Source organism: Aquarana catesbeiana, linkage group LG09, assembly GCF_042186555.1.
Source record: "Aquarana catesbeiana isolate 2022-GZ linkage group LG09, ASM4218655v1, whole genome shotgun sequence".
Classification (NCBI taxonomy): domain Eukaryota; kingdom Metazoa; phylum Chordata; class Amphibia; order Anura; family Ranidae; genus Aquarana; species Aquarana catesbeiana.
Window position 1 is genome coordinate 308,159,000 of NC_133332.1, and position 15,028 is coordinate 308,174,027.

At 45.8% G+C, this 15,028-nt stretch overlaps 1 protein-coding gene across 2 annotated transcripts in view; it reads right to left on the reverse strand.

Annotated features, from left to right (window-relative positions):
* The window catches only part of NHSL2 (NHS like 2), a 139,184-nt gene that overhangs the window by 102,892 nt on the left and 21,264 nt on the right, over window positions 1–15,028 (reverse strand). The gene's annotated exons all lie outside the window — the stretch shown is intronic.

Consider the following 15,028-nt stretch of genomic DNA (forward strand, 5'->3'; position numbering starts at 1 on the left):
TTTGTGTGCACCAAATGCCTTTGCAAACCCAGATTTTACCTTGTAAAAGTAGCCATGCACTGTGCTGAGAGCGGAGCTGTGGGAGGGGCTAAGAAAGCCCCACCCGCTACAGAAAACTACAAGAGGGGGCGGAGACAAGACCAGTCACCCTGCACAAGGAGAGGGAGCAGCAGTGACTGGTCTGTATTAGAGGAAGCTGAATTGCAAACATGCATACAAGTCCCGGCAGGCTCCACCCACTGCAGAAAACTACAGGAGGGGGCGGTGACAAGACCGATCACCCTGCGCAAGGAGACAGCAGAGCTGTGGGAGGGGCTCAGCAGGCTCCACCCACTACAGAAAACTACAGGAGGGGCATTAACAAGATCAATCACCCGTCACAAGGAGATGGCAGAGCTGTGGGAGGGGCTCAGCAGGCTCCACCCACTACAAAAAACTACAGGAGGGGCATTAACAAGACCAATCACCCTGTGCAAGAAGACAGCAGAACTGTGGGAGGGGCTCAGCAGGCTCCACCCACTACAGAAAACTACAGGAGGGGCATTAACAAGACCAATCACCCTGCACAAGGTGACAGCTAAACTGTGGGAGGGGCTCAGCAGGCTCCACCCACTACAGGCTGCCTGCACAAAACTACAGGAGGGGGCGGAGACACGACCAGTCACCCTGCACAAGGAGAGGGAGCAGCAGTGACTGGTCTGTATTAGAGGAAGCTGAATTGCAAACATGCATACAAGTCCCGGCAGGCTCCACCCACTGCAGAAAACTACAGGAGGGGGCGGTGACAAGACCGATCACCCTGCGCAAGGAGACAGCAGAGCTGTGGGAGGGGCTCAGCAGGCTCCACCCACTACAGAAAACTACAGGAGGAGCATTAACAAGACCAATCACCCTGCACAAGGTGACAGCTAAACTGTGGGAGGGGCTCAGCAGTCTCCACCCACTACAGGCTGCCTGCACAAAACTACAGGAGGGGGCGGAGACAAGACCAGTCACCCTGCACAAGGAGAGGGAGCAGCAGTGACTGGTCTGTATTAGAGGAAGCTGAATTGCAAACATGCATACAAGTCCCGGCAGGCTCCACCCACTGCAGAAAACTACAGGAGGGGGCGGTGACAAGACCGATCACCCTGCGCAAGGAGACAGCAGAGCTGTGGGAGGGGCTCAGCAGGCTCCACCCACTACAGAAAACTACAGGAGGGGCATTAACAAGACCAATCACCCTGCACAAGGTGACAGCTAAACTGTGGGAGGGGCTCAGCAGTCTCCACCCACTACAGGCTGCCTGCACAAAACTACAAGAGGGGGCGGAGACAAGACCAGTCACCCTGCACAAGGAGAGGGAGCAGCAGTGACTGGTCTGTGTTAGAGGAAGCTGCATTGCAAACATGCATACAAGTCCCGGCAGGCTCCACCCACTATAGAAAACTACAGTAGGGGGCGGAGACAAGACCAACCACCCTGCACAAGGAGACAGCAGAGCTGTGGGAGGGGCTCAGCAGGCTCCACCCACTACAGAAAACTACAGGAGGAGCATTAACAAGACCAACCACCCTGCACAAGGTGACAGCTGAGCTGTGGGAGGGGCTCAGCAGTCTCCACCCACTACAAGCTGCCTGCACAAAACTACAGGAGGGGTGGAGACAAGAGTGGTCTTTTTAAGAAGAAATGAAATTGCCAGCACATCAAAATTATGTCTCCATTGGGACCAGGCGAGAAAGATGAAGGTGCAGGATGGATAACACTGCCCAGGAGGAGTTTTCACACTGAATTACTGCACAGATCTGGAAAAAATGCATAAAGCACACTATTAGGGGTGTCCTGTAAAGCTGCATGTACATTTTCTTTATTATTATTATTTTCTCTCTGGGTCGAATGTTATTTATGCATACAGAATAAACCAAGTTAGAAAAATAGAGCACTATGGCCACTAGATGGAGCTGGTGACCAATGGGGTGTATTTATATAAAAATTATTTTTAAAAAATTGCAGAGCTGTGAAATTGTATGTACATTTGTTCTGCACAAATACAGGCATATTTAAATGGTACTAGTCCAGATCGAATGTTAGTCATTCATACAGAATAGAGTGCATAAGGAAAATACCGCACTATGGTCACTAGATGGAGCTGGTGAACGAAGGGATGTGTATTAATTTTGTTTTTTATAGCAGAGTGGTGAAACTGCATTTGTTCTGTGCCAATATGGGCATATTTGAATGCTACTAGTCCAGATCAAATGGTATTCATTCATATATAACAAAATGAGTCAGTAAAATACTGCTTTATGGCCCCTAGATAAATAAGTAATGAATTCCTATAATCATCAGCGACAATCTAGTGGACATATTGTGGTTATTTTCCTGATTCACTCTATTCTGTATGAATGAATAACATTCGATACGGAGGTAATATAGCCTAATGACATTTGGTTTTGGCCCCTTTGCACAGAAAAACTGTACATGCAGTTTCTAAGGACAAGTAGCACTGTAAATGTTTTATAAATATGCCACAAAGACTGAAGTGAGAAGACGTGTGCCTCTTCTTAACAAAATCATGGGGGGACTCTGTGATAAGGGACTTTGTAATGGGGGGGGGGACTCTGTGTAATGGGGACACTGTGATGGAGGGAATCTATGAAGGGGGGACACTGTGATTGGGGGAATCTGGAATGGAGACTCTGTGATGCGGGCCACAGTGATTGGAGAAACCTAGAATGGGGACTCTGTGATGCGGGACTCTGTGAAGGGGGAACTGTGATTGGGGGAACCTGGAATGGAGACTCTGTGATGAGGGGACTCTGTGATTGGGGGAACCTGGAATGGAGACTCTGTGATGGGGGGACTCTGTGATTGGGGGAACCTGGAATGGAGACTCTGTGATGTGGGACACTGTGATGGGGGGACTCTGTGAAGGGGGGCACTTTGATTGGGGAAATCTGGAATGGGGACTCTGTGATGCGGGGCACTGTGATGGGGGACTCTGTAAAGGGGGGCACTGTGATTGGGGGAACCAGGAATGGGGACCCTGTGAAAGGGGGGGGCACTGTGATTGGGGGAGCCTGGAATGGGAAATCTGTGATGTGGGACACTGTGATGGGGGACTCTGTGAAAGGGGGGGCACTGTGATTGGGGGAACCTGGAATGGAGACTCTGTGATGCAGGGCACTGTGAAGGGGGAGCACTGTGATTGGGGGAACCTGGAATGGAGACTCTGTGATGCAGGGCACTGTGAAGGGTGGCACTGTGATTGGGGGAACCTGGAATGGAGACTCTGTGATGGTGGACTCTGTGAAGGGGTGCACTGTGATTGGGGGGAACCTGGAATGGAGACTCTGTGATGGGGGACTCTGTGAAGGGGTGCACTGTGATTGGGGGGAACCTGGAATGGAGACTCTGTGATGGGGGACTCTGTGAAGGGGGGCACTGTTATTGGGGGAACCTGGAATGGGGACTCTATGATGCAGGACACTGTGATGGGGGGACTCTGTGAAGGGGGGGCACTGTAATTGGGGGACCCAGGAATGGGGACTCTGTGATGTGGGACACTGTGATGGGGGGACTCTGTGAAGGGGGAACTGTAATTGGGGGAACCTGGAATGGGGAATCTGTGATGCGGGGCGCTGTGATGAGGGGACTCTGTGAAGGGGGGCACTGTGATGGGGGGAACTTGGAATGGAGATTCTGTAATGCGGGGCACTGTGATGGGGGAACTCTGTGATGGGGGGACTCTGTGATTGGGGGAACCTGGAATGGGGACTCTGTGATGCGGGGCACTCTGATGAGGGGACTCTGTGATGGGGGGACTCTGTGATTGGGGGAACCTGGAATGGGAACTCTGTGATGTGGGACACTGTGATGGGGGAACTCTGTGAAGGGGGGCACTTTGATTGGGGAAATCTGGAATGGGGACTCTGTGATGCGGGGCACTGTGATGGGGGACTCTGTAAAGGGGGGCACTGTGATTGGGGGAACCTGGAATGGGGACCCTGTGGTGGAGAGACTTGATGTGTTGGGGCATTCTGTGATGGGGGTTTCTGTGATTGGGGACATGATTTGATGCAGCAATCTGTGATGGGGGGGACTCTGATGTGATGGGGGATCCTATATACTGTGTGTGAGGGGGGGGGGGGTTGGGGCTTCTAATGTTATGAGAAGAATCTGCGATGGAGGGACTCTGATGGGAAGGAGACTTCTGATGTAATGTAGGAGTTTTATGTCATTGTGGGACTCTGAGGAGATGGGGGGACTCTGATGTGATTGGGGGACCTCTGATGAAAGAGGGGGCTTTTGATATGATGGAGGGCGACTCTGATGTGAGGATGGGACTCTGATGTGACAGGGGACCTCTTATGTGGTGGAGGGACTCTGATATTATAAGGGGACTCTGTGAAGGGGGTTCTCTAAAGTGATGTGGGGCCTCTGATGGGAAGGGGGGCTTCTAATATGATGGGGTGACTCTTACGTGATTTGGGGGGTGGAGCTTTTGATGTGATGGGGGTCCAGCGCTATATTTCCTCAGTTGATTCCCAGTGCCGCCATCTTGGATTTGGGCGCCAGCTATGACTTCCCGATGAACCACAGCCGGCTCCCCATTGCACATGCGTGAGAATACACAACTCCTTTCCCAGGGGGACCAGGATTCTGAGCCCAGGGGGCGGGTCCATGACAGCCTGCGCTCATAGGAAGTGGTAGACTGGCACCATCTAGTGGCAGAAATTAATTACTATTAGAAGCTTCAAGCTTTGCATTGAAGGTGATTTTTGCAGCAAAGGTTGATTTTTTTTTTTTAATCTTTTAATGTGCTTTTCCTTTTCTTTTTTTTTTTTTTTTTTAACTTTAAGTGTCACTATAAGCTGATGCTGGAATTGGTTATCACCGCTACAACACTGACTACGCTACAAGCATTGCAGCCCATTATATTATATGACATTTTGTTTCCACCTCATTTACAAACAGCTAAGTATGCTAAACAGGTCTTTTTTTTTTTCCCACTCGTTCAAAACTGTAACAGCACATGGCTTTATTATAGCTCATTAGGATGCCTTGATAATTAACGACTTCATTATTACATAGGTGAGAACGCACATCCCATCTAATTGTACCGTAAAATATGCAAATATGCGTCCAATGGCTTCCGGGCGTACTATTGTCTTTCTGTAGGAAAAAGCGGCTCCCTTTTTTTTTTTTTTAATTAGAAGCTTTTGTTGATTTTGCTGATTATGTAAACAAAAAAAAAATAAATAAAAAATATGTTTGCACACACTTTATCATAAAAGTCTAAAAAAAAAAAAAAAAAATATGGTAACTATTTTCTTCCTAATGTACAATTCCTAAAATAATTATACTATTTTATAAAATTTTATAGGATATTATTTTTATTTTTTTTTTTATATTATAATGTTAATTTTTTTAAGATTATATAATTTTATTATTATTTGTAATAATTATTTTTAAAATAAATAGATGTATTACTTATAAATAATTATTGTTTATATAAAAAACAATTCTTCTAGTCTTGGCTACAGCAGTAAAGGTTTAGGGCCCCCTTCATGTTTATTCAACACGTTACATTGTTTTTATATTGTATTATTTATTTTATTTTTCCAGTTGTGTTTATGGCACTCGAGTCCTTATATATACTTAGGTCTCAGTGGTGTGAGCGTTTATCTCTGTCCCGTCATTTTTTTACCGACAATGACGCTTAGGACTACATACAGTGCATCCAGAAAGTATTTACAGCGCTTCACTTTTTCCACATGTTGTTATGGTACAGCTTTTTCCAAAATTGATTCAATTCATTATTTTCCTCAAAATTCTACAAACAATCCCCCATAATGACAACGTGAAAGAAGTTTGTTTGGAATCTTTGCAAATTTATTAAGAATAAAGAACAAACAAAATCCCATGTACATAAGTATTCACATCTTTTGCTCAGTACTTTAGTGAAGCTCCTTTGGCACCAATTACAGCCTCAAGTCTTTTTGAGTATGATACTACAAGCTTGGCACACCTATTTGTGGGCAGTTTCTCCCATTTTTCTTTGCAGGACCTCTCAAGCTCCATCAGGTTGGATGGGGAGCGTCGGTGCACAGCCATTTTCAGATCCCTCCAGAGATGTTCAATCGGGTTTAAGTCTGGGCTCTGGCTGGGCCACTCAAGGACATTCACAGAGTTGTCCCGTAGCCACTTAGGGTTGTTGGCCTGTTGGAAGATGAACCTTCGCCCCAGTCTGAGGTCCAGAGCGCTCTAGAAATTACAATACCTATACCTAATTTAATAGTTAGTTACTATTTCAGATTTTTGAATTTCCAAATTTCCAAATTTTCTAATTTACGAATGTACGAATTTATGAATTTACGAAGTTACAAATTTACGAATGTACGAATTTACGAATGTACGAATTTATGAATTTCCGAAGTTACAAATTTATGAATGTACGAATTTAGGAATGTACGAATTTATGAATCTACGAAGTTACAAATTTACGAATGTACAAATTTACGAATGCACGAATTTATGAATGTACGAATTTACGAATTGCGATCATAATGAATGACCCGAAAAACGAAAAAAACCCCAAAAACAAATGAAACGATAACGAAAACGAACGAATTTTTTGGCAGTGGACATGTCTACTCTTTCTTGATGTCGGGCTCCTTGGGGTTGTGCCGCCTGACCTTCAGTTTCCTCCTCTGCTCTATCTGGCACCCAAGTCGCATCAGTGACCTCATCATCATCTCCATCTCCTCCATTTTCATCATTACCACTGGAGACAACTTGGCAATACGCTGTGCTTTGGGGAACATGAATGCCAATTTGTCTACCAGTGTTCCTCCCTCTATCTAGGCTCATGTTCCTGTCATCCTCAACCCCAGAACCAACATCTGAATCCAGTAATGGCTGGGCATCATCAAGGAGCAAGCGGCTAACACTGTGTTCAAATAAGCTGACTCCTCAATGGCTGATGTTGGAGCTATGGCAGGAATAGATGTGGACAAGGAGGCAGGTTTATCCACTCTGGCAACTGTAGGGGACTGCATACTTTTATCTGCTTGCGTGACAGAGGATGAGGAAGGTTTAGTAAGCCAGTCCACCACCTCCTCTGGATGCTGTGGCTGGATAGCACGGGCAAACTCACTAAACAGAGGAAATAATGCTCTGCCTAAAGACTGACCACCACGTCCACCTTTGCCTGCGGACACATTTGTTGCTGGCCCCCTTACAGTGCCAAAGGAACGTCTGCCTCTCCTTGTTGTCCTCCCAGACATTATTGGGAAGGAGGGGGCAGTCCTTATAAGCAAATGTAAAGAAGAAGTTGAAATCTGTTCGTAGATGCACTTTAATCAATGTAAAGAGGTGTTTAGTGCACTTTAATTTGAGTACTCACACTACACAGACACACTCCACGGATACACTATAATATACTGCAATATAATGTGCCAAACGTATAGTGATGCACAGAACTATATGCCGTTAAACTGGCAGTAATGCACACAAAAGTAAATGGTATTAAACTGGCAGTAATGCACACAGAACGATATGGCGTTAAACTGGCAGTAACGCACACAAAACTATATGGCGTTAAACTGGCAGTGACGCACACAGAACTATATAGCATTAAACTGGCAGTAATGCACACAGAACTCTATGGTGATAAACGGGCACTAACACACAGAACTATATGGTGTTAACTGGCAGTAACGCACACAAAACTATATGGCGTTAAACTGGCAGTAACGCACACAAAACTATATGGCGATAAACTGGCAGTAACGCACACAGAACTATATGGCGTCAAACTGGCAGCAACGCACACAGAACTATATGGCGTTAAACTGGCAGTAACGCACAAAAAACTATATGGCGTTAAACTGTCAGTAACGCACACAGACGTAAATGGCATTAAACTTGCAGTAACGCACACAACTATATGGCGATAAACTGGCAGTAACGCACACAGAACTATATGGCATTAAACTGTCAGTAAAGCATAAAATAATTATATGGCGTTAAACTGGCACACACAGAACTATATGGCGTTAAACTGGCAGTTATACATAAGAAAACTATATTGCGTTAAGCTGGCACACACAGAACTATATGGCATTAAGCTGGTAGTAATGCACACAAAAGTATATGGCGTTAAACTAGCAGTAATGCACACAAAACTATATGGCATTAAACTGGCAGCAACACACACAAAATTATATGGCTTTAAATGGAAGTTACGCACACAAAACTATATGGCATTAAACTGGCAGTAACGCACACAGAAGTAAATGGCGTTAAACTGGCAGTAACGCAATCAAATAGTCGGTGTTCAACCGTCACTACACTGACGCTATCTGAACTGTCCCTACTCTAGCTATACAATAATGTACAGATTACTGACACGGTCTCACTACACTACACTGAAACTATCTGAGTTGTCCCTACTCTAGCTGCACACTATGCAAAGCTGAATGATGGTCCTCCTCACTACACTCACACTATCCCTAAACTGACACTAAACTAATATTCTACGCTGACAATAGCAAAATAGCACAGTATAGCACACTAACTAATAGCACTGAACAGAGCCCTGTTCTATCTCTCTCCACTCCAAAATCACACTGAAAATGGCTGCCATGATTGGATAAAGTCATCATGACGGTGTCCAATCATGACTCTGACAGTGCTCTGTGCCCTGATTGGCTGAAGCTTTCACTGCTGCAGCCAATTAGGGCTTGCAATGCACTGTTCAGTGCCGCAATGCATTTTGGTTGGTTCGGGGGACTGAACAAACGGTCGAATGACCCGCTTGTTTGGCTGTTGGTCGAACGTCCGAACAGCGAAAGTTCGGCCTGAGCTTATGCTCGGGCCGAACCGTTCGCCCATCCCTAGTCAGGATCCACCCTCATCAAATCAAAGAATGCCTTGGTGTTGGTTTTTGGTATAAGAGAACCACCGCTTTTCAGTGGCCAAACCTTGCCTCCTTCATCAGGTCTTAGCTGACACCAAATGATGTCCTGATTCTTTAAAGATAATCCATACACATCCAATACCCAATGACCCCATAATCTTCTTGTTATGAAATTGCTTCTTACTGGAGGGGTGGACGTTGTCAGGATCTACCCTCGGTGCAAAAGCAGAGCGGAAGCATGTACAAGAAAAACAACGCGTTTCAGTGACCAAACCTTGCCTCCTTCATCAAGGCTTAAGTGACACCCAACGATATTCTTTTTCTCCAAAGATAACTCTTAAACATCCAATACTGAACGACCCCATCATCTTTTTTGTGATGAAAATGTTTCTTACTGGAAATTTGGGAAGCAAATTTTTGAACTAAGAGTACATTTTAGGAATAAAACAAAAAATTCTCATATGTGAAAAATGTTTTTGCTTATTTTCGCCGCGCTTTCACTTATAATATGGTGATATCAGAGACAGATCAAGGCAGAGTAACAACTTCATCCTCCCACTCCCTCCCACACATATCAGTACTTGTCTAGGCGCCTAACGTGTTGAACTAACGTGTATATGTCATCCTTAGAGTGATAAGGCAATGACAAGCTTTGCATGCCACATTAAAGTATATACATAAATGACAACTGTCCTAGGTTTGCTGGGACAGTCATGCATTCAGATGTTAAGTCCTGATGATACAGTGTCCTGGGGTGTGTCCTGGAATCAAAGCACCACTATTATTTAGTTGTAGAACTGACATCAGAACCACCAGAGATGTCAGTCTTAGAGTGTGTAGCGCTACCACCCGTAGAAGTCGTTTTTAACTGGTTCATTCCCGAAAGCGTACAGAGGCCCCCACTCACACAGACAACAGTTCATCCACTCCATTAAACAGTCTAGGGGATGTCTTTTTAAGGTTTATTTCTTGAAGAACTTCAACAGGAGAGGGGTAAGGGGCATGGGATACTCCAAAATGCATAAAAACTGTTTGCAGAGGACTCCCTCTAACAACTGGAAACCATAAGGTAGCCTGCAGGGCAGTCAAAGTTTCATAGCTGGGGATAATGAGATAGCTCCAAGACATGTAAATCCACATGTCTGGGGACCATGAGATAGCTCGAGGATAGGTAAATCCTCACCGCTGGGGACCATGGTATAGCTCCAGAATAGGCAAATCCTCATGTCTGAGGACCATGAGATAGCTCCTGGATAGGTAAATTTTCATGTCTGGGAACCATGAGATTGCTCCAGGATAGGTACAATTTCGAGGCTGGGGACCATGAGCTAGCTCCAGGATAGGTAAATCCTCATGGATGGGGACTATGAGAAGCTCCAGGATAGGTAAATCCTCACGGCTGGGGACCATGAGATTGCTCTAGGATAGGCAAATCCTCACAGCTGAGGACCATGAGAAAGCTCCTGGATAGGTAAATCCTCAAGGCTGAGGACCATGAAATTGCTCCAGGATAGGTAAATCTTCATGGCTGGGGATCATGAGATAGCTCCTTGATAGATAAATCCTCATGGCTGGGGATCATGAGATAGCTCCAGGATAGGTAACTCATCTCAGCTGAGGACCATGAGTTAGGTGAATCCTCACAGCTGGGGACCATGTGACCAAGTCTCAGAGTTGACACCTGCTCAGGCTTTGATCCCTTGATAGAAAAGCTTGGCAGTCAGTCCAAGGATGCCTCGGGGCAAACAGCCACCTCAACCCCACTGATCCATCCCTCATGGGGGAAAAGATGGTCTCTTCAGCCTCGCTCCCAGACCACCATTTGGGCACACCACCCCAGGGATTGGCCAGGGCATAGTAAATATTGAGGCCTGTCATTCGAATTTCCTGCCATAAGCTCTGAAAGCTTCTCCCAGAGGCAGGGGGAAACTCCCAGCCTGTGAAACCACGAACAGACCAAAGCAAACAATCACTGCTCTTCTGATTACAGAGCAACCCAAATCTAAAATTACCCAGCATCCTATACTAGAAGGGTGCTACAAGTGATAAGGTGATGACAAGTCATGCATACAACATTAATGTAGATGCATAGATGCTGTCCGCTACAGTCCCGCATCTAGATGCTCTGTCCTGATGATTATGTGTCCTGGGATCACAGCATCACACTCATTTGAGTTGTAGAACTGACTTTAGAACCTAAGCAGAGATGTGAGCCTAATGCCCCGTACACACGGTCGGACTTTGTTCGGACATTCCGACAACAAAATCCTAGGATTTTTTCCGACAGATGTTGGCTCAAACTTGTCTTGCATACACACGGTCACACAAAGTTGTCGGAAAATCTGATCGTTCTAAACGCGGTGACGTAAAACACGTACGTCGGGACTATAAACGGGGCAGTGGCCAATAGCTTTCATCTCTTTATTTATTCTGAGCATGGGTGGCACTTTGTCCGTCGGATTTGTGTACACACAATCGGAATTTCTGACAACGGATTTTGTTGTCGGAAAATTTTATATCCTGCTCTCAAACTTTGTGTGTCGGAAAATCCGATGGAAAATGTGTGATGGAGCCTACACACGGTCGGAATTTCCGACAACAAGGTCCTATCACACATTTTCCATCGGAAAATCCGACCGTGTGTACGGGGCATAAGAGTAATAAAGCAATGACAACCTTTGCGCACACATCATAGTATATTTATATATGCCTTTCTGGATTTGCCAGGACAGTCATACATTTTGGTGTTCTGTCCTGATGATATTGTGTCCCGGGATCACGCCATCACCCTTATTTGAATTACAGTCTGGCCTGATTTCAAGGTGACAAGGATAGATAGGGACATGCAGGTCACCTTGACAAAGGATATCTGGGTGTCCTACAAACTCTGGTTCTTTAGCTTGACATGTTCTTCTAAGTCAATGGTCTCCAAGCAGCGGCTTGTAGTGTGGGTAAAGGCCACTTGCCCACATCACATGCCTTTATCTGGCCCTTGGGGCATTATTCCTCTTACTGACCCCAAGGACCCATTCCATCCACTGACATCAACAATGTGTCAGAATTTCTCCTGACACCAGTGATGGGGCACTATTCCTCCCACTGACACCAATGATGGAGCACTGTTTCTTCCACTGACACCAATGATTGAGCACTATTTCTTCCACTAACACCAATGATGGGTTCTATTCCTTCCACTGATGCCAATGATGGGGTACTATTCCTCCCACTGACACCAATGATGGGGTCTTAATGAGACCAAGGCACCATTCCTTCCACTGACATCAACAGTGTAGCATAATTTCTCCCAGGGACACCACTGTGATGGAGCACTATTGCTTCCACTGACAGCAACGATGGGACACTGTTCTTTCCACTGATATAAAAGATAAAACACTATTCTTCCCACTGATACCAACAATATGGCACTATTCCTTCCACTGACACCAAGGATGGGGCACCATTCCTTGCATTGACACCAACAATGGGGCAATGGGGCACTATTCCTCCCACTCACAACAACAATGGGACACTACTAATCCCACTGACACCAACAATGTGGCACTATTCCTCCCACTGACACCAATGATGGAGCTCTATTCCTCCCCCTACTGACCATATTCACTATGGTATACTTCTACTGATGGTGGGGCATTTCTACTCCCACTGGCCATAGTCCAGCCCCACTAAAGTCTGAAGGACAGTAAACTGGCCCTTTGTTTAGAAAGTTTGGAGACTCCTGTCTTAAGTAAAAGTCATCCTGAGACCTCTAGATTGGTGGCCATTACTCTCTTTTTCAGTTTATCACGACACCACCAATGGCCACATACCTAGCTTTTATTCTGAAGGTATGAGTATATGGGGCAGATTTGTTTTCAGACGTAGTTACTGATGTTGGATGAGAAGGTCTGGCTCGCAATTGGCACTCCAGTTCATCCCAAAGGCGTACTTGTATCATCTGTTTTGACACATTCCATTTATTCCAGTTACCCGTATGACTATAAAAGTTGGGGTATGTTCCCGACACTCAGAACTGAGGAACTGCTCCCAATTTTGCAGAACAAGTCCAGTGCTATAAGTAACTGCTACTACATAGTTACATAATTAGGTTGAAAAAAGACATCTATGGTTTCTAGGTGTACCCCGAACTGTATAATTGAGAACCTTCATAGACACAGAGCACCTGACTTCTTCTTTGCTTCTAATGAGACTCTCAAGTCCTCAATGGACCCAAAGTACTTGGGAATACAGAAACGGGAAATTCTGGTGATTACTTCATTGGGAGTAACAAAAGCTGTTTCTCGATACAGTAAGAAGGTAAATTAAAATAACATTTTGGGTTATGATCTAGAGGGGGGTGAGGGAGGTTTAGAGGTAAAGTTTGGTCATTTCAGTTGTACAGGACAGATACGATATCTCTTCCTGGGTTTTGGAGAAATGTATGTCATCTCTCTGCTAACACTTCACACCCGATCTTTCATTCGTATCCCTTTCCCTGCTTAGCATCCTCCCACGCCATAATCGAAAGCATCTCCTAGCAACTAACATGGAAAAACTTTATTGAGCTGTCAGAAAACAAGTAGATTTAACCCCATTATTCCCAGGAAAAGTATTTATCTGATCGTGCCCTATGACTGGACACAGATGGAGAGGTCGTCCCAAGACTATGATCTATCCCATCTGACTGGGACTGGTAATGTGGGGGCCTACTTACTTTCCTCACTCCAGCAGGATGCCTACTATGGTATTTGGCCATGCACACTTGCAGCTGTGGTCAATCAAGCTCTGTTGCTCCTGGCCGCAAGCACCATTTCCAGATTGCTCTAGTCTACCTGTTGCTCCTGGCTGCAGGCATCATCCCTCGTTTGCTCTATCTGTTGCTCCTGGCTGCAGGCAGCATTCTTGGTTTGCTCTACCTGTTGCTCCTGGCCACAGATACCATTCTTGGTTTGCTCTACTTGTTGCTTCTGGCTGCAGGCACTATTCATGGTTCGGTTGTTGTTCTTGGTCTCAGGCACCATTCTTGGTTTTCTCTATCTGTTGCTCCTGGCCTCAGGCACCATTCTGGATTTGCTCTACCTGTTGCTCCTAGCCTCAGGCACCATTTTGGGTTTGCTCTACCTGCTGCTCCTGGCCGCAGGCACAATTCTTGGTGAACTCTACCTGTTGCTCCTGGACAAAAGGCATCATTCTTGGTTTGCCCTACCTGTTGCTTCTTGCAGCAGGCACCATTCTTGGTTTGCCCTACCTGATGCTCCTGGCCGCAGGCGCCATTGTTGATTTGTTTGCTGCTTGCCATTGGCTCCACTCCTGGTACACTCTACTTGTCACTCCTGACTACAGGCACAATTCCTGGTATTCTCAACCTGGTGCTCCTGGCACCATCCCTGGTATGCTCCAGCTGTTGGTATGTTCTGTTTGCAAAACCCTATTCCTCTGAGCCCTTTTGGCTGAGCGCATCTGGGCATCTCTCTTCAGTGTTCCCACCAGCTTCCTCTGTTTCCACCACCAATCTCCTCTAGTAGTCCTTCTTCCTACTACATTCGGCAGTATCCAGGGAAAAAGTCTGGGGCTGGGATGTCCTCCCCCTTCCTTCCTTGGTGAATACTGCCCGTCCCTTAGACCAGGGGTGTCCAAACTACGGCCCTCCAGCTGTTGCAGAACTACACTTCCCATGAAGCATTGTAAAACTCTGAAATTCACAGACATTACTAGGCATGATGGGAATTGTAGTTCCTGAGAGCCATAGTTTGGACACCCCTGCCTTAGACCAACCATTCTCAATCAGGATTCTGTGGAACCCTTGGGTTCCTCCAAAGAATGCTAGAGGTTCCTTGAGCTGTGGCTGATTGACCTATGGTTGCATACTTCCACAGGAGTGCCACTTAGCAGAACCAGCTGCATGACACCAATGATCTTGTTAGCTGTCTGTAAATGTGACATCCTGACCAACTTTGTAAGGGTGGAATTCTTCCCACTTCCCAGCAATGAAAGAACCATTTTCCCTACTGATCACCAATAAATTGGTTTTAGTGGGGGTTTCCCCGAGACCTGAAAGTTTTTTCAAGGGTTCCTCTGGGACCAAAAGGTTGAGAAAGGCTGCCTTAGACGTTGCTTCTCAGCTAACCC